We start from the raw sequence: 20084 nt of genomic DNA, 5'->3' as shown, positions 1-20084 counted from the left end.
AATGTGGCTTAAATGATTTTATGTGACCGTTTCAGGAACAACAGATTCTTGATTTGGATTTGCTTTTGGAGAAAAACGAAGGTGTTAGCTTTTACTTTTTGCATTTATCAAATCTGCTGCATGCTTGGAAGCACACAGATATACGGACATGCATATGCATAGTGTGATGTGATAAATCTATGCATGAGCAATGTGGGTCTTGGGCTAGTTATGTAGGTGGGGAAATTTTATGTAACAAGCCTATTCAACATCTCAAAGGGAAGATGTTACTTACTGTGCCATATTAGCATATCATTTGTTTTACTGGGAAGACAGAATGAAAAATATTTGACAATTAATAGAAATCATAGAAAAAATTATGATTAGGTGCCATCTGCTGGCTTCCGTAAGTTTCATTTTTCCGCAGCCTCAAGCCTGTCCTCATGATTATTTAATGTCTCTCTTTTGCTGAGGATAAACCTGCTTGTTCCATATTTGGCCTATTAATGAGTGCTGCATTTTATGGGTGTGTGTGTGAGTGTGTGTGTGTGTATACATGTGTGAATGGAACTAATTTTGGAGAACAAATTCACCTTACAGAAATCCATTTTCTTCTAAATTCCGATATGAGAGCGTAGACTAGGGTTTATTTTAAAATTCTGTTTTCGTAGCAGATTGCAAAAGCTCTGTGTGCTTAGCATGTGTATGGAAAGGGGAAGGCGGGGGGATGGTGCTTTGAAAGTGACTTCTCTCTTTGGTTTCAACGCTCTGCTCTGAGAATGTATATGGTTTGCATCTCAAAAGCCCTGTCTAGCTTATGGCAGGTGAGGAATTTCCGCGTCTCATTTTGATGACATTGCAACAGGGAGCCTCTGATCACTCAGAAGTTGGTGGGAAAAAAGCCCAGGTTCCATGTGGACGTGTTTGACCTCTTCCTCTGTGTCTAGCTCTGGAGCTCAGATTGGAAGTGCTCAGCAGGAAACAGGTCTTGCTGTTAGTAAATTACCATGACTGTGTTTACAGGGTGAGTCAACAGGCACAGGTCAGCTCTCCTTCTCTCCAAGGAAACCTTTGAGCTGATTATTTATCTGGGTAATTCACATTCCAAATCACTTTTATTTTTGGCTGTGATTAACGAAATCAGTTTACAATAGTTCCCAGATAATAGTAATAGTTACCATTTACTAAGTGCCCATGACTTACTAGAAACTGTGATAGACTATTTCAAAATTTTTTCTTAGCATTCATTTATTTATGTTTGAACTCTCTCTTAGAATTTCAACATCTAGTATTAAACGGGTGTCCCTTTTATTATTTTAATGTTACATTTGATACATGAAAAGAATATAGGTCACATATTTGTGTTATAAAAGGTAATAATAAAATGAACTGTGGTAGCTTTGTTTCATCACCAGTCCTGTTGCATTGTGGTAGATTCTTTGCATGTATTTGTTTCATTTTTCACATTCTTTTTTTTTTTTTGAGACGGAGTTTTGCTGTTGTTACCCAGGCTGGAGTGCAATGGCACGATCTCAGCTCACCGCAACCTCCGCCTCCTGGGTTCAAGCAATTCTCCTGCCTCAGCCTCCCGAGTAGCTGGGACTACAGGTGCACACCACCATGCCCAGCTAATTTTTGTATGTTTTTAGTAGAGACAGGGTTTCACCTCGTTGACCAGGATGGTCTCGATCTCTTGACCTTGTGATCCACCATCCTCGGCCTCCCAAGATTTTTCACATTCTTATGAGTTAGATGCTACTCTTCATAATTTAAAAATGAGTAAATGGAGGCTCAGAAAGATAAAGCAATTTCCCAATCTCACCCAGCCAGTAGGCAGGAGGGGTTCTGTGGCCGACCTTATCAGAACTCAGCAATATTTATTTCCCCTTCCCTCCCTGAGGGCAAGGCAGACTTTTCCACCTTACTGTGAGGTGGGCCATGTGGCTGGCTCTGCCCGTGTTTGTGTGAATGTGTCACCTCTGGGCTGAGGCAGCATAACATTCCTGAGAGACTGTCTGTGATCCTTCCTCCCGGCAGGGCAGACTCCGTGAGTGCTCTGCTCACATCCTCTTGGTGCTTACAATTCCCGTTCATGTCAATGGCTTCTTAGTGCAGTCACCTGCCACTCTGTTCAAGGTGGGAAGGTAGGTGGGAGCTGCCAGGGGGTGAGTCTGTCTAGGAGGGGCTGTGAGTAATGGCACACAGGATTTGGTAGATAAACAGCACCTCATCTTCGCCCATTGAGTGGGACAGCTCTAGGGTATGTTCTATTCTGATTTGCAGGAGCCCCTGCAGTTCCTGTTCATTAAACTACTCTATTGATTTCCTTTCCTTTCCCATCTCACTTCCATACCCCCAGATAAATGCTGGAGCTCACATCCCAGTCTCAGAGTCAGCCTCTGGAAGAACCCAAGCTGAGATACTGTGGCATGTGTCCCCAGGGTGCAGCTACTATATAAGAATCCTCCCCATATGGGCTGTCTCCCCTTCACTAGAAGATGCATGGCCCCAGGGGGCCAGGAATGCTGTCTATAGACAGCCTTCAATTGTCAATCTCTGTAGAGCTGTCTCCCCTCCTGAGAGTCACCCACCGAAGGTTCGCCCCCAATTGACACAGAGGTATCAGGCTCCAGTCATCTTGGCCCAATTCAGGACATCTCTAAAGGGCTGTTCCAGCTCCGGAGACCCGGTGGGTTAGGTCGAGGCTGTTGCGGAGCCTGCCCTGCGGCTCAGCTCCTCCCCCTGCACAGTCCTGCTTCCTTCAGCTCTTTGTTGCAGGTGTCAACCCCAAGGGGACCCCTTCACAAACATCCTGCATGTTCATCTCCTTTCAGAGTCTGCTTTTCAGGGACCCTGACTTTGTTGATCTGGGCCTCTGAGGCCTGAGTAGAGCGGGAGCCACATTCCTGCGGTGGACATTCCCAAGTTCACCCTTCGTTGTGTCAAATCAATGATCCTTCAGAGTTAGCCTGTTATAGCAGAATAGCACAGTGCATTTAAATTTGACTCCAAAGCCTGCATTCTTTCCAAGTATTCTTCCATTCCCTAAAAATGATGATTTCCCCTCCTGCTTTTGGCCAGCAACTTAACATCCACTTGAATCTTGGCTGCATTTTGGCTACTTACGTGTCACTTCCTTTGCCCTTAATTGTCCAGGAGGTGTCTGAGGCCCACTTTGCAGGTTCGAAAGTGAGGATCAGAAGACCAACTGCACCTGCTGAGCCGCTGGCCTGCAGTGCACTCCCCGCAAGCCTGCAGCACTTTAATTGCCTTTCTCTATAGCCACAGTTCTAGAGGAGGTGGGGCGTACTTATTAACACGTGGAACCCGTTCATTCCACACGCACTTTAAAGCACCTCTTGAGTGCCACACACTGAGGATATGATGATGGAAAAGAAACAGCCCCTGTTCACAGCCCTGTCACAGAGACAGGCAGGTAAACAAGGAATTGCAATGCAATAATGTAAGAACAGGTAAAGAGGCTCCGAGAAGGGGCCTGGGAACCTGATGGGAAGAATCCACAGCCATTATTCTGGGGTAAGTGCCATCTGAACCTGATCTTAAAGAATTAAAGGTGCTCATTAGAGCAGTAAATGGGGGAAAGGAATTCCAAGCAGAAGGAACTAAGGCACAGAGACACAAAAAGTGAGGCATTAGGTTGACTAGTGCCTAGTGTGAAGCAGACATCAGAGAGGTGAGTCACGGCCTCGGTAGCCATTGGGCTGTAGACTTCATTGTGCAGGCCATAGAGACTTACATTATCAGACGGACGTTTTGGGAGGAAGGTAGGAACCCCAACACTTATTGAGGAATTATCATAAGCTACATATTTTGCATAGATTATTTCGCTTATTCCTTAAAAGAGCCGTATAAGATAAAGAGCATCTTTTCATTTACAGATTATTAAATTTATTGGATAAACAACCTCTGGATGCTGAGTGGGGGACGAACTAGAACGTACAGAGCCTGACGGCAGGGAGAAGAGTTTAGGAAGTGTGTGAGATTTGGCTAAGAAATGATGAGGCTCTGAGCTAAGTGGGGAATAGGTAGAAGGAGAGAGGGCTCAGCTATCTGAGCGGTTTCTATGGGACTTGGAAATTAATTGGCTAAGTCTGGGAGATTAACCATGAAGGAATCATGGAAGGGCAGGTTCAGGGAGAAGATGTTGCATTTGAGGTTCCTGCTGCTATCCAGGCAGAGATTTCTTGTGCAGTGGCATGATCTGGGCTCACTGCAAACTCCACCTCCTGGGTTCAAGCAACTCCCCTGCCTCAGCCTCCCGAGTAGCTGGGGCTACAGGCACGCGCCACCATGCCCAGCTAATTTTTTTTGTATTTTTAGTTAAGACGGGGTTTCACCATGTTGACCAGGATGGTTTCGAGCTCTTGACCTCGTGATCCACCCGCCTCGGCCTCCCAAAGTGCTGGGATGACAGGCTTGAGCCACTGTGCCCCGCCAAGGTGTATCTTCTAAGATATTAATTACAACATTGTTGAACACGGAAATAAAAAACTCGGAGCAACCTAATGCCTATCTGAAAGGAACTGATGAAATAAAAACGTAGTGCATTCTTACAGCTTAGGTTGGGAGATAATTGGGATTAGGTTGGAGATAGACAGACCTTGGAACAGCAATGATAGGAATGACAGGCTGTGTGTCAGGAGCATGGAGAATGCGTAATCCGTGGTGTGGGCTGGTAAGAATATGGAGAGACATGTTGAACACAGTTTTGTTTTGTTTGAGATAGAGACATTGATATTGTTCTCTGTGATCATTCTCTCTAACCCCATCAATCTTTAATAATCCTTTAAAAATCAGGATATATTTAGTGTGATTGGATTTCTTGTAAATGCTGGTCTAAGAACTGAGTTTTGTGTCAAGCATGGCATGTGGCCAAAAATGTCAGTCAAGCAGATGAGACGGATGGCCAACATCTGGGTCACATATGCTTGTGTATGTGTAAACATTTTCTTTTCTTCTCTTTTTTTTTTTTTTGAGACGGAGTTTCGCTCTTGTTACCCAGGCTGGAGTGCAATGGCGCCATCCTGGCTCACCCCAACCTCCGCCTCCTGGATTCAGGCAATTCTCCTGCCTCAGCCTCTTGAGTAGCGGGGACTACCATGCCCAGCTAATTTTTGTATTTTTAGTAGAGATGGGGTTTCGCCTGTTGACCAGGATGGTCTCGATCTCTTGACCTGGTAAGCCACCTGCCTCGGCCTCCCAAAGTGCTGGGATGATAGGCATGAGCCGCCGCGCCCGGCCCAACATTTTCTTAAAACGTATGCAAAGACCTGTTGCCAGGGTTACCTCTAGGGGGCAAGACTGGGGCTGCTTTATGGAGGTGTGCTTTTTAGCTTTTCCCCTTCCAAATCACTAGTATTTTTACTTTAAAAACAATTTTTAAAAAAAGTATAGCACTCAGATAACTGGAGAATGGCAGTGACTCCTAACCAGTTGAGTATAGCGTCTCAACTTTGCTCCATATTTGATTCTTGCATGACTGTGAAGACTAGAATAATTCTTGGAGAGAGAGACCAGCGAAGCGATTGTGCTTACAAAAAGTTTGAAAATGACACATTCCTGAAATTACGTAATTCACACGTTACAGCAAAAGTGCAGTTTGTTGCAATTCATGCGTATTCACATTGTAAATAGGAGGTGCTCGGCTAGGGACCTGCGGTACCTGCTGTAGTCGCCAGGGATGGGCGGTGGCCTGATTGGCGGTGAGTAGCCTGCAGCATTCGCCCGTGGTTAGGATGAGCTGGGACTGAAGGGTCAACTCAATCCCAAACCTTTCCTCAGTGGACTAACAGGAACGCCAGTGGTGGTGAAACTTAGGTGGGGAATGGAGTACAGGGCTACCTGGTATCTGTAGATGGCTACAGGAACCTGCAGCTTGCAAATACGGAAGAATACATAGGTGGAGCGTTGCCAGGACATCTGTGGGAAGTTTTAATAAGGCGTAATCATATCCCTTATATCAGAGGTGTGGAGAAGAGGAAGAAGATGGAGAAATGAGAGAATAGCATCTTTTGTGGGGGATTTTTATAGATACATATTTCTAGAAAATAAAGATTTGTGTGTTTGTTTTTAAAAAAAGTAGATGTGTATTGTCTTCAATAATATTTAAAATACCTAAACCTAGCGGGGCGCGGTGGTTCACACCTGTAATTCCAGCACTTTGGGAGGCTGAGGCGGACGGATCACGAGATCAAGAGATCGAGACCATCCTGGCCAACATGGTGAAATCCCGTCTCTACTAAAAATAGACAAAAATGAACTGGGCGTGGTGGCGTGCGTCTGTGGTCCCAGTTACTCGGGAGGCTGGGGCAGGAGAATTGCCTGAACTCGGGAGGCGGAGGTTGCAGAGAGCCGAGATCGCGCCACTGAACTCCAGCCTGGCACCTGGCGACAGAGCAAGACTCTATCTCAAAAACAAGAAACAAAACAAAACAAAACCAAACAAACAAAAATACCCTAAACCTTTGTCCAAAGTTCAGAAAATTGACTGAATGTTAAGGGAACTGTACTCTGGTAACTGCTAACTGCTGCTGTGCAGGGCAGCCCGTCCGTCTGCGTTTGACATAGCACCGCACCATCCTTCCCTAACCCACACGCTGCGGCCTCCACGAAGCCAAAGCGAGAGACGAGAGTCTGATGAATCACCCACACAACACGTAGCAGGCACATACACGCTCTTTTCAGGACACGTGAGACCCACGTTTACAGGAATTTAGACATCTTGCCATTTAACTTTGCTCTCGAGGAGCGAGGTGCTTTTTTTTCCCCCACCACAAGCTCCAAAAGTTCCTGCTGAAATCCTAGAATTGAAATTTTCCATTCTGAGAGCAGAGTCACTGTTTGTAATGCTAGGCTCCCCCAGGCAGGCTGGAAGCAGCACTGGAAATGCGCACGGCTTGTCTGGCTAGGAGAAGTCCCGCACACATGCTCCAAATGATGCAAACTTCCCCCGGCCGCATCGGCCGGTCTCTGTGAGCTGGGGTTCCAGCGCCATTCCACCGCGTCAGGAAAGCGCTGCTTCCTCCGGCTCTTCCTGGCTCACCCCGCCTTCCTTTCTCTCTCCCCGGTGCCAATTTAATTGGTATACAGGTCTGCTCAGTCGATGCCAATCTATTTTGCCGAGGCTACCCATGGCCATGGACGTTTGGAGGGGACACCAGATTTTATTTTATAACTTTATTTCTCAACAGTTTATTATCCTAATTTTGAAATATTCAGAAAAATTGGAAAAACATTGCAGTTAACACCCATATAGTCGGCATCAAGATTTTAACGTTTTATCACCTGTGCAGGCACTGGCATTGGTGCCCCCTCTTTCCAGGACTGCTGGGGCTCAGCAACCACACCTTTGTCCTGCAGTATCCGCAGAATTCTCCCTCCGTTCTTACCCACACTGATCTCCACGCTCCCAGTGCCTACAACGATTTCAGACTTCGCTGCACAATGTAATAGGTACTTATATTCAAAGAAACCCTAACGTTTAGCACCTGCACTTAGAATGGTGCCAGGTCCTGAGCAAGGCACAACCTACTTTTACATATATGATCTCATTTAATTTTAAACCTATGAGAGAGATATCATTATTATGGCTGGGCATAGTGGCTCACGCCTGTAATCCAAGCACTTTGTAGGCCAACGCCAGAGGATCACCTGAGGGCGGGAGTTCAAGACCTGCCTTACCAACATGGTGAAATCCCGTCTTAAAAAAAAAAGATATCATTATTATTCCTAACTTATGGTGAAGAAAATGGAAGCACAGAGAGGTAAAGCGTCTTCCAAAGCAGCTGGGCGCGGTGGCTCACGCCTATAATCCCAGCACTTTGGGAGGCCGAGGCGGGTGGATCACGAGGTCAAGAGATCGAGACCATCCTGGTCAACAAGGTGAAACCCCGTCTCTACTAAAAATACAAAAAATTAGCTGGGCATGGTGGTGCGTGCCTGTAATCCCAGCTACTCAGGAGGCTGAAGCAGGAGAATTGCCTGAACCCAGGAGGCGGAGGTTGCGGTGAGCCGAGATAGCGCCATTGCACTCCAGCCTGGGTAACAAGAGCGAAACTCCGTCTCAAAAAAAAAAAAAGAGTCTTCCAAAGTTTCTTATGGCTAAAATTATTACTATAAAGTAGTAATCATAAATGAGATAACTTATATATTTGAAACAAAATATATAGTTATATTTAGGTGCTCCCGTTAGTATTTCAATGGGTACTGGCAGAATTAGATTGTCATCATTGAATGTGTGTTTCAGACCAAGCTGTTTTGAAGTGGTTGTTTGGATGCTGCTATATTTTTTTTTTTTTGAGACGGAGTCTCATTCTGTTGCCCAGGCTGGAGTGCAGTGGTGTGATCTTGGCTCACTGCACCCCCTGCAGTGATTCTCCTGTCTCAGTCTGCTGAGTAGCTGGGGTTACAGGTGGGCACCACCTTGTCCAGCTCATTTTTGTATTTTTAGTAGAGACCGGATTTTGCCATTTTGGCCAGGCCGGTCTCGAACTCCTGGCCTCAGGTGATTCACACACCTCGGTCTCCCAGCTGGGATTACAGATGTGAGCCACCACACCTGGCTGCCATTTGATGGGGCCTTTTAGATGTCTGTAGCAATCCCCAAAGAGGTTTTTGTTGTAGGTGTTATTGCTTAATGTGGGTCATTTTAACTGTACCACTTCATTTTTTTTCCCCTAGAGAATCAAAAGTGTCTTATTTGTTTTTCAGTGTTGCTTGGTGAAAATTCATGGCTATCAGTGACTTCGTGTAAATAATCTAGTAGAGGAGTTCTGGACAGCAGCAGAAAATACTACGCAGTTTCATACTTATTTCACCAGTCTAAAAACAAGTCATAAAACTTTCCATTATCAACAGCTGTTGTGGAGCCTCAGCGCCTACGACTAGTAACAGAGCAGCACATCAGGGACAATGGCAAGTTTTCAAGTACACCACAGGAGAAACATCTTATGAACATAAGGGAGGGATTTTGAGATGTGGCGGGTATACAAAGGTTACCAAGTGCAAACTCTGCATTGCCCAAAACCAACCCCCAGAGCTCTCCACCTTCTTCTCTTTTTGCAGCATTCTTTGTTAGAAAGCTAGTCTATATGGGCTGATCTAAATTTATAAGCCACTTCCCAATACACAAAAAGTCCTTTTCTAGAAATCCTCAGACCTGAGTTTCCCAACAACTAGGAAGAAAGCAGGCTAAGTATTATCGTTCTCATTTTTCCGAAGGCTCGGGAGTTAAGAGACTTAGCGGAAGTTAAGAGACCTGGCCAGTATCAGCCGGCTTTTCTTCTCCTTCTCCAGGTGGAGCATGGGATTTAGAAATCAAAGACTTGGATCTGAATCCCAACGTTTGCCTCTGACTAGCTCAGAACTGCTGAGCCATTGACTTAACCACTCTGAAATTGTTCCCTGTGAGATGACGATCATAAAATCTACCTTGTAGGCCTGAGGTTAGGATTACATTAAATTTTGTATGAAAAGTGCTCTGTAAACCAAATTCATATACTGTATGAATTTGGTTATGATTCATGTACAGATAGGATGCCACCTACAGTAGCATATATTTTGTTCCATTAAACTTTTTATGAGGACATTTTCAAGCATCACTGAAGTATGTTTGACTATAAGGAACAGATTTACAATGAACCCCCGTGTACTCACCACTGAGCGTCACCATTTATTAACATAAGGCTAGTTTTTCCTTTGTCTATAACCTCTATTAGCCTACCCTTTGCTAGGTTATTTTTAAAACAATCCCAGGCTTTCTTAACTTATTCAAAAATGCTTATATAGACCTCTAAGAGATAAGAATTCCTTTAAAAATATCCATATTACTATGACACCTAAAATATTTCTTAATACCCTTCCATATCCAGTCAGCATGAAAATTCACATTATCTCATAAATGGTTATTTTAACTGAATCAAAATCCAAACAAGGGACACATATTGCTTTTGTTGATACTTCTCAGGCCTCTAAAAATCTCTATGAAAGCCTCCCACACTGCCTCAGTTATTTTTTTTTTTTTACTTGCATTTTTTTGGATGAAAATACTGAGTAATTTGTCCCAAAAGAAAAAAAATCTCCCATATTTTGGATTTGGCTGTTGCATTCTCATAGTGTCTTTAACATGTTCTTCTACCCCAAGTGTTTGTATAAAGCAGTGATTCCGTCTGGACGCTTGATCTGTTTGGCACTGAACTTTTGGCAGGTATTTCCTGGCTGGTGCTATTGCCTATCGCATTACGTGAGGAGGCTCATCACGTCTGGTGGTCTTTTGTTTTGGGAACCTAAGATTGACCAGAGGGTTTACAAAGCGGGTAAATCAAGGTTTTATGGAGACTGAAGCTTGTGCAATTTGAGGGCTTTTAAGAGAAAGAAATCAAAATTATAAATCTAAAATTAAGCTTTAGGTCCACGCAAGTGAGGAGAGCTGAAGTTGGCGCTACATTAGCTCATGGTTAACTTGCCTCTGGTTCAGAAGGGCCACCCATTAGTCTGATCCATTCGTTATTATGTTCTCAATCAGCCTCTTATCTACTGACTTCGGCATCGATTGATGGTCAGTGCCTCGATCTATCTTGTTAACTATAAAATATTCTAATTCTTTCATTCACTGCACATTTATTAGCTGGTCTTTTTGTATACAGAAGAACTTTTCCTCATCAGTGATTTACTTACTATGTGAATCAGAGTCCAGATGGGAGGCAGAAACCACACCATGCTTAGAATAGGTCAATTTTATTTTATTGATTCATTTTTTTGAGACGAAGTCTCACTTTGTTGCCCAGGTCAGAGTGCAATGGCACAGTCTTGGCTCACTGCAATCTCCTGCTTCCAGGTTCAAAAGATTCTCCTGCCTCAGCCTTCCCAGTAGCTGAAATTCCAGGTGCCGGCAACCACACCCAGCTAATTTTTGTATTTTTAGTAGAGACAGGGTTTCGCCATGTTGGTCAGGCCAGTCTTGAACTCCTGACCTCAGTTATCCACTCACCCTGCCCTCCCAAAGTGCTGGGATTACAGGCGTGAGTCATTGTGCCCAGCCTTAGAATAGGTAAATTTTAACATAAGAAATTATTAAATAGAGATTAAGGAACTCTAAAGAAGACAGAAATAGGAATAGAGAACAGCCACTACTTCTAGCATGGCGTCAGAACTCAGGGAAACAACAAACTAGAAGAGAGTCTCCCATTCCCAGTGATAACGACAGTGACGTTGTTCCATGCATAGTGGAGATGTTCACTGAAGTGTTTTGGGCTGGAGCTGGCAAGCAGGGAACTGCCCTGTATTAGTCACGGCTCTCTAGAGGGACAGAAGTAATAGGGTAGAGGTATACACGAAAGGGACTTTATTAAGGAGAACTGACTCATGCCATCACAAGGTAAAGTCCCACGACAGGCCATCTGCAAGTTGAGAAGCAAGGAAGCCAGTGGTGGATCAGTTTAAGTCCCAAAGCCTCAAACATAAGGAAGCCAACGGTGCGGCCTTCGATCTGCGGCCAAAGGCCTGAGGACCCCTGGCAAATCACTGGTGTAAGTCCAAGAGTTCAAAAGCTGAAGAACTTGGAGTCTGATGTTCGAGGGCAGAAATCACTCAGCACTAGAGAAGGAAGAAGGCCGGAAAACTCAGCAGGTCTGCTTGCCTATCTTCTCCAGGCTGCTTTATTCCAGCCATGCTAGCAGCTGATGAGGGGGCGCCCACCCAGATTGAGGGTGGGTCTGCCGCTCAGAGTCCACTGACTCAAATGTGAATCTCCTTCGGCAACGCCTTCACAGACACATCCAGGAACAATACTTTACATCCTTCAATGCGATCAAGTTCACAGTATCAACCATCACATGCCTACTGGGAGACTGACAAAGCTTGATAGAAAGTTGTCCACAAGGCGTGGTGGCTCATGCCTGGAACCCCAGCACTTTGAGACGCCAGGCAGGCAGGGCACCTGAGGTCAGGAGCTCAGGACCAGCATGGCCAACATGGCGAAACGTGATCTCTACTAAAAAATATAAAAGTTAGCTGGGCATGGTAGCAGGCCCCTGTAATCACAGCTACTCGGGAGCTGAGACAAGGAAAAGTGCTTGAACCTCAGAGGTGGTGGTTGCAGTGAGCCAAGATTGCGCTATTGCACTCCAGCCTGGGCAACAGAGTGAGACTCTATCTCAAAACAAACAAACAAACAAACAAACAAACAAACAAACAAACAAACAAGAAAGTTGTCCACAAGGGTACTGCTGAAACTAACTGGGGCGCCCTTCACAATGTTGGCCATTTTGCAAGGCAAGAGCAAGAAGGAAAGCACACTGGAGCCAGAAAAACTCCTTCCTCCTGCAATTTCCCTCCAGCACCCTCTATTGGCAAAAAAAAGTTTAACATTGTCAGCTGGTGATAGGAGAAATGTTTACAGGGTCCACCATTACAATTGCAAAGCAGAGCAAAGAAGGATGGGCTTTGAGCTGAGAGATAGTGCATCGATACCTGGAATACTGTGAAGTATAGTTCATATAGGAAAGGCAGGACAAATGCCTGGTCTTTCCCTTTATTCTCCAGTTTTCTAAATGAGTTAGGGTTCTGGAAACCTTCAAAGATTGCTATAATAATTTTAGTTGTCATTGTTTTAAAAGCATTATGAATTCATGAATTTAAACATACTTGAAGTGTTCAATCTGTTACAGTTATTATTCATTTTGATTGGTAGCATATATATATATATATATATATATATATATATATATATATATAGTTTGTTTGTTTTGAGACAGAGTTTCACTCTGCCACCCAGGCTGGAGTACAGTGGCACGATCTTAGCTCACTGCAACCACCACCTCGCGGGTTCAAGTGATTCTCCTGCCTTAGCCTCCTGAGTAGCTGGGACTACAGGCATGCTCTACCACGTCCAGGAAATTCTTGTATTTTCAATAGACAGGGTTTCACCATGTTGCCCAGGATGGTCTTGATCTCTTGACTTTGTGATCTGCCTGCCTTGACCTCCCAAAGTGTTGAGATTACAGCTGTGAGCCATGGTGCCCAGCCGGTAGAAATATTTTGAACTGATCCAATGCATGAAGAATGTATGCTATCCCTCCGCTAGTGTTCAGAGGAGGAGAGATGAAAAACGATCTCAAAGCTTTTGGACACAAACATCCTTAGAGCTTAGATACTTACAGCATAAAGGGATGAGAACTGGGAAGGTTTTTTTCCTGGTAGTTCAAGAATTACCCTGAAACGTGAGAAATTTTGCCCTTGAATGCACACTAGCTATAAAGTAAGGAAAGGAAGCTTTCTTAATCACAGATAGTTAGCCTGTCAGAGCTTTCCAATGGATGTGTCATAAGCCAGATACATATTAATGCTTTCAGTGTGTGCTACGTGATGACAAAGGTTGGGAAACATGGGATTAAATGACTGAAGCAAATTTCATGTTCTAAAGGTGGCTGAAGCAACATTCTTCACCTCACGTGCTCCTTCACAACGTGACCTTGCACTACTCCCACAGGAGGTAAAGCCTACTTCCCTTCCCCTTGAATCTAGTCTGTCTAATGATTCATTTGTAACCAATGCAATGAGGCAGAAGTGTGCTATGTGATTTCTTTAGCCATGTCAGAAAAAGTCTTGCAGCTACTGCCTGGTTCTTATGAGATGCTTGTCCTGAGGGAAGCTAGGTGCTAGGTATGAAGTCTAACTACCCTGAGTTGGAGATACTGGAAAGGCCACGTGTGAGTTCCCCAGGTGACAGCTTAACTAGCCAGCATCACCTGTCAATCATGTGAATGAGACAGCTGGACATCCAGTCCCGTTGAATCTTCAGATGACTGCAGCTTCAGGCGACATCTGACTGTAACCACAAGAGTGACTTCAAGTGAGAACTCACAGGCACAGCCTTCTCAAATTTTTGGATGCACAAAATCATGAGTAAAATAATATGGTAGTTTTGGCCAGGTGTGGTAGCGCATTCCTGTAATCCCAACAATTTGGGAGGCAGAGGCAGGCGGATCACCTGAGGTCAGGAGTTCAGACCAGCTTGGCCAACATGATGGAACCCTGTCTCTACTAAAAATACAGAATAAGTTAGCAGGGCATGGTGGCAGGTGCCTGTCATCCAGCTACCTGGGAGGCTGAGGCAGGAGAATCACTTGAACCTGGGAGGCAGAGGTTGCAGTGAGCCAAGATCGTGCCACTGCACTCCAGCCTGGGCAGCCAGATTCCATCTCAAAACAACAACAACAAAATAATATGATAGTTTTAAGGTGTTGTTTTGGGCTAATTTGTGTCTCAGGAATAGTAGCTGGAATAAAGACCTCAAAGGCCTTCCCTACATAGGTGACAGATCAAGATTGTATGTATACCTATGCATTATATGTATTTTAGAGAAGATATTTTAAAAATAAGGGCCTACTTCTAGGCTCTGATCTGAGGGATGCTCGAGTCCATGGGCATGCCCTGCTCATTTTCTGATAGGTGTCATGTATCCTGAGTCCCTGTCTCCCAGTCTGGTATGACCTAATACGCTTTCCAGGGCACTCGTAGGAGTTTGGAGTTCATCACTCATTCTGGCTGATAGCAGAAGAGGACCAGGGGCTTTCCTTCTAATATAGCCTGTTGTTTTAGCTGTTAGAAGAATAATATATGTGGTTCTTGCAGAGGCAATGGGATGTAGAAGAAAGAGCATGAAATCTAGAGTCAAAAGACCTGGGCTCAAGTCCCAGTTAATTCCCTTCCAGCTGTGTGACCTTAAAGAGCTTATTTAACAGCCCGAGCCTCCGCTTTGCCATCTGAAAATGAGAAAAATAATTTGTGTCTCATGGAGATGTTGTGGGACTAAATGAGAACGTTTATGAAACCCCAGGAGTGTCACTGGTTTGTTTGCATTTCTTTTACTGTTTTTATGCCTCTTCATTTTATTTTTAGAAAATTAAAAAATACAGAAAGTACAGAAAAGAAAAGAAATATCATTCATAGTTTTACAACTGGAATCACCACCATTAATACGGTGATTAAGTTACTTCTAGTCCTTTTCTATTTAACCATTCTGCTGGCTGCTTTTGAAAAAACTGAGAAATATAATGTACATATTATAAATTATTCAATCATGCAAAGCAGTTAGCTCAAATATGGAGTACTTTATGAAGGTATAAGGTATCTGGTGCAGAAACCATAATAATCTTTGTATTATTTCAATATTTTAATTACTTATCAATTATTTTATTTTTGAGATGGCGTCTCACTGTGTTACCCAGTCTGGTCTCAAAATTTTGGGCTCAAGCAATCCTCTAACCTCAGCCTCTTGAGTGAATGGAATTAGAGATATGTACGACCACACCTGACTCCAGCGTTTTACCATGTTACTACCTGTGCTGTCCAAGTCAGCATGCCGGCACACTTTTACTTTTTTGAGACAGAGTCTTGCTCTGTCACCCAGGCTGGAGTGCAGTGACATGATCTTGGCTCACTGCAACCTCTGCCTCCCTGGTTCAAGCAATTCTTCTGCCTCAGCCTCCCAAGTAGCTGGGACTACAGGCGTGTGCCACCATGCCTGACTAAATTTTTTTTTTTTTTTGTAGTAGAGACGGGGTTTCACTGTGTTAGCCAGAATGGTCTTGATCTCTTGACCTTGTAATCTGCCTGTCTTGGCCTCCCAAAGTGCTGGGATTTTATAACTGTGAGCCACAACACCCGGCCCATGCTTTTAAATACTAGGATTTTTATTGGTACATAGGAAGAAATGCAATGACAGCTACTGCTACTCTCCCAGTCTTTTGGCTGTGCTTTACCCTAGGGTCATGATTTGAGTACAGTTGTCCCCTACCTTGGCTGGACACGTATCCTCAGGGGGCAATAGTCTCCATTTTTCCAGTCAAACTGAGAAATGTCTTTGCCACCACCTTGCTCCCTACCACTTCTTGCTGCAAATTATACTCCACTTTACTCCACATCCCACTGCCTGTTCAAGATATCACTGATTGTATCAGAAGCAAATTTTACACACTAATCTGTGTTTGGTGGCACACTCGTGAAGGGTGTGTGGTACCCCAGTGTCTGTAGCATGCTGCTCAGAATTCTTTCTTGGAGTTCCTTTCTGTGCCAGCCACACAGCAATGATGTCCCCATGTCTGACTCTGTAAGTCCTCTCTCTATTAGTCCTTTTTCATGCTGCTGATAAACACATGCCTGAGACTGGTAAATTAACAAAAGAAGGAGGTTTAATGGATTTATGAGTTCCACGTGGCTGGGGAGGCCTTACAATCATGGTGGAAGGCAAGGAGGAGCAAATCACATCTTAAGTGAATGGCAGCAGGCAAAGAGAGAGCTTGTGCAGGTAAACTCCCCCATATAAAACCATCAGATCTTGTGAAATTTACTCACTATCTCAAGAACAACATGGGAAACACCTGCCCTCATGATTCAGTTACCTCCTACTGGGTCCCTCCTATAACATGTAGGAATTCAAGATGAGATTTGGGTGGGGACACAGCCAAACCATATCATTCTGTCCCTGGTCCCTCCCAAATCTCATGTCCTCATATTTCAAAACCAGTCATACCTTCCCAACAGTCCCCCAAAGTCTTAACTCATTTCAGCATTAACTCAAAAATCCACAGTCCAAAGTCTCATCTGAGACAAGGCCAGTGCCTTCCACCTATGAGCCTGTAAAATCAAAAGCACATTAGTTACTTCTGGATACAGTGAGGGTGCAGGCATTGGGCAAACACAACCATTTCAAATGGGAGAAATTGGTTGAAACAAAAGGGCTACAGGCCCTAGGCAAGTCCAAAATCCAGCAGGGCAGTCAAATCTTAAAGCTAAAAAATGATCTCCTTTGACTCCATGTCTCACATCCAGGTCACGCTGATGCAAGAGGTGGGCTTCAACAGCCTTGGGCAGCTCCACCCCTGTGGCCTTGCAGGGTATAGCCCCCTGTGGCCTTGCAGGGTATAGCCCCCCTCCTGGCTGCTTTTGCAGGTTGGTTTTGAGTGTCTGTGGCTTTTCCAGGTGCACAGTGCAAATGATGGATCTACCATTCTTGGGTCTGGAGGATGGTGGCCCTCTTCTCACAACTTTGCTAGGAGCTCTGACTCCACATTTCCCTTCCACACTGCCCTAGCCAAGGTTCTCCATGAGGGCCCCACCCTGCAGCAAACATCTGCCTGGGCATCCAGGTGTTTCCATACATCCTCTGAAATCTAGGTGGAGGCTTCCAAACCTCAATTCTTGACTTTTGTGCACCCACAGGCTCAACATCCCATGGAAGTTGCCAAGGCTTGGGGCCTTCACCCTCTCAAGCAACAACCTGAGCTGTCCCTTGGCCCCTTTTGGTCACAGCTGGAGCAGCTGGGACACAGGGGACCAAGACTCTAGACTGCGCATGGCAGATAGACCATGAAAACATTTTTTTCTCCAAAACCTCCAGGCCTGTGATGAGAGGGGCTGCCACAAAGGTCTCTGACATGGCCTGGAGACATTTTCCCCATTGTCTTGGGGATTAACATTTGGCTCCTTATTCCTTATGCAAATTTCTGCAGCTGGCCTGAATTTCTCCTCAGAAAATGGGATTTTCTTCTCTTTCACATTGTCAGGCTATAAATTTTCCAAACTTTTATGCTCTGTTTCCTTTTTAAAACTGAATGCCTTTAACAGCACCCAAGTCACATCTTGAATGCTTTGCTACTTAGAAATTTCTTTCACCAGATACCCTAAATCATCTTTCTCAAGTTCAAAGTTCCAGAAATCTCTAGGGCAGGGGCAAAATGCCACCAGTCTCTTTGCTAAAGCATAAGAAGAGTCACCTTTGCTCCAGTTCCCAGCAAGTTTCTTGGCTCCGTCTGAGACCATCTCACACGGATTTCATTGTCCATATCATTATCAGCATTTTGGTCAAAGCCATTTAACAGGTCTCTAGGGAGTTCCAAACTTTCCCACATTTTCCTTTCTTTCTCTGAACCCTCCAAACTGTCCCAAACTCTGCCTGTTATCCAGCTGCAAAGTCACTTCCACTTTTTTGCTTACCTTTTCAGCAGTGACCCACTCTACTGGTACCAATCTACTGTATTAGTCTGTTTTCATGCTGATGATAAAGACACACCCAAGACTGGGCAATTTACAAAAGAAAGAGGTTTAACTGGATTTACAACTCCACATGGCTGGGGCAGCCTCATAGTCATGGTGAAAGGCAAGGAGGAGCAAGTCACATCTTATATGGATGGCAGCAGTCAAAGAAAGAGCTTGTGCAGGGAAACTTTCCCTTATAAAACCATCACATCTTGTGAGACTTATTTACCATCTCAAGAACAGCATGGGCAGGACCTGCCCCCATGATTCAATTACCTCCTACCAGGTCCCTCTCACAACATGTAGGAATTCAAGATGAGATTTGGGTGGGGGCACAGCCAAGCCATATCATTCTCCCTCCACCCTCATGATCGCCTCATGACTCTCAGGAGGGTTGGCCTCTTTCCCGTGGCTCTGCTTCTCACTGGCCCAGGGACTGGTAAGGCAGTGTCAGCTTTCTCCCTCAGGAACAGGGTTTCTCTGTTCAGCACAACAAAAGTGCCTACGATTCAGGGAGGAGATGCATCCTTGGCTGGCTTCCTCAGGGAAGAATGATTGTGAGCTCATCTACACACTCCCTGGGAGTCCTTAGGGCCTCTCCAGGCTGTAGCATTCCTGCATGTGAGCTTCTGGGCATTGGAGCAGATGTTGATCAGTGTTCAGAAACTGGGATATCTTGACATCACCTGGCATGTCTGCGGGGCTTTTGCCAGAGTCCCTGTGGGTATCTGAGGACAGAATGGCTGAAAGATAAAGCATGTCAGGTCTCCATATGCAAGCCTGGAGACTGAAAGTCTGAAGTCCTGCTTACCTCAGCTGAAGTCTCCCACCCCCTGCCTGCATTTGCCATTGTCCCTATCACCCAGCAGAGCTTCCCACGAGTCCCTCACCCAACCCTGCCTTTCATCATCTTAACTGTTCTTATGCTGCTGTAGGTACCTCTCACCCAACCCATCGTAACTGAACTTGTATGCTCCTTGCCCCTACCCCCAACCACTGTAACTGAACTTACTCTGCAACACCCCCGCCCCACAGCAAACTACCCAAACCTATAAAACCGACTCCTATCCCACTGCCAGTTGCTAATGCCCTTTTCAGCCTTAGCCCACCTGCACCCAGGTGAATAAACAGCCATGTTGCTCACACAAAGCCTGTTTGGAAGGTCTCTTCGTTCAAAGCCCGTGCTTTTTCAACAAAGCAGGCCTCGTCCCTCATTCTTAGCTCTTCCTGCTACCTGAATTGCTTCTGCCCAGCAACCCTGTCAAGATTGATTTTAAAAAAATACCAGAGAAAGAGCAGTAGGGAAGAAGGAGGCCTGGTTCAACTTCAGCAAAACGGGGAGCTGAGGGCAAGAGCTGGAACTGGATGACAAGAACTTCCCAGATAAAATGGCCTGGTAGGTACCCAGCTCCTCTCATCTCCCTCCACAGGGTGTTTTCAGTTCCTACTTACCTCTCCCCTCATCTTCCCTGAAGACCCTGCCCACTGGCCTCCCAGGCAGCCCACACACTGCAGCAGGCAACCTCAAAGTGCCCACCTGAAGCCAGGCCTTTGGAACAAGCCCCACTGTCTCCCAAGAGTGCCCTAAATATTTACGCTCACTTTAGCACACAGCAGACTAATAATCTGAGACATTAACCGGAAAGTTTTATTCTTCTCTGGCACTAAGACTGGAATTTGAACGCTGAGATGTGAGCCTGCCGTTTGCCTCTGGGGCAGTTGTCAGGCAAGGGCTAAGCCTGTGAAAAACGTGCATGATTCTTGAGGGTTCCAAAGCCACCACCTCTAGTGAGACTAGAGAGACCTGAAAGGAAGCACAAACAGGCAGAACAGGTTTCTGTCCCCCAGGCCCCTCCCCACCCAGACACACACCTAGAGAAAGGGCACTGGCAGGAGAAGAGAGACCGTTCCGACAACAGCACATGAGCTACGGGTCTACCCCCATTTTTATCCCCTACCTGAAGGAGCTAGAGGGGAAGGGTCCAATATGGAATTGCCTTGGCCCCTCGGGAACTTCCTGTCTAGGGTGTTGGAAGACGCACAGATGT

The 20084-nt window shown here is 45.2% G+C and overlaps 1 long non-coding RNA gene and 1 pseudogene across 1 annotated transcript in view; both read left to right on the top strand.

Moving 5' to 3' along the window:
* LOC144577082 (uncharacterized) overlaps positions 1 to 20084 on the top strand; it is a 56460-nt gene that overhangs the window by 633 nt on the left and 35743 nt on the right. The window lies entirely within an intron of this gene.
* Positions 797 to 6005, top strand: LOC144577128 (small nuclear ribonucleoprotein F pseudogene; annotated as a pseudogene).

This window comes from Callithrix jacchus, chromosome 7 (assembly GCF_049354715.1).
Source record: "Callithrix jacchus isolate 240 chromosome 7, calJac240_pri, whole genome shotgun sequence".
Lineage (NCBI taxonomy): Eukaryota > Metazoa > Chordata > Mammalia > Primates > Cebidae > Callithrix > Callithrix jacchus.
The sequence above is the reverse complement of the archived record's forward strand: the minus strand, read 5'-3'. Positions and strand labels throughout refer to the sequence as shown.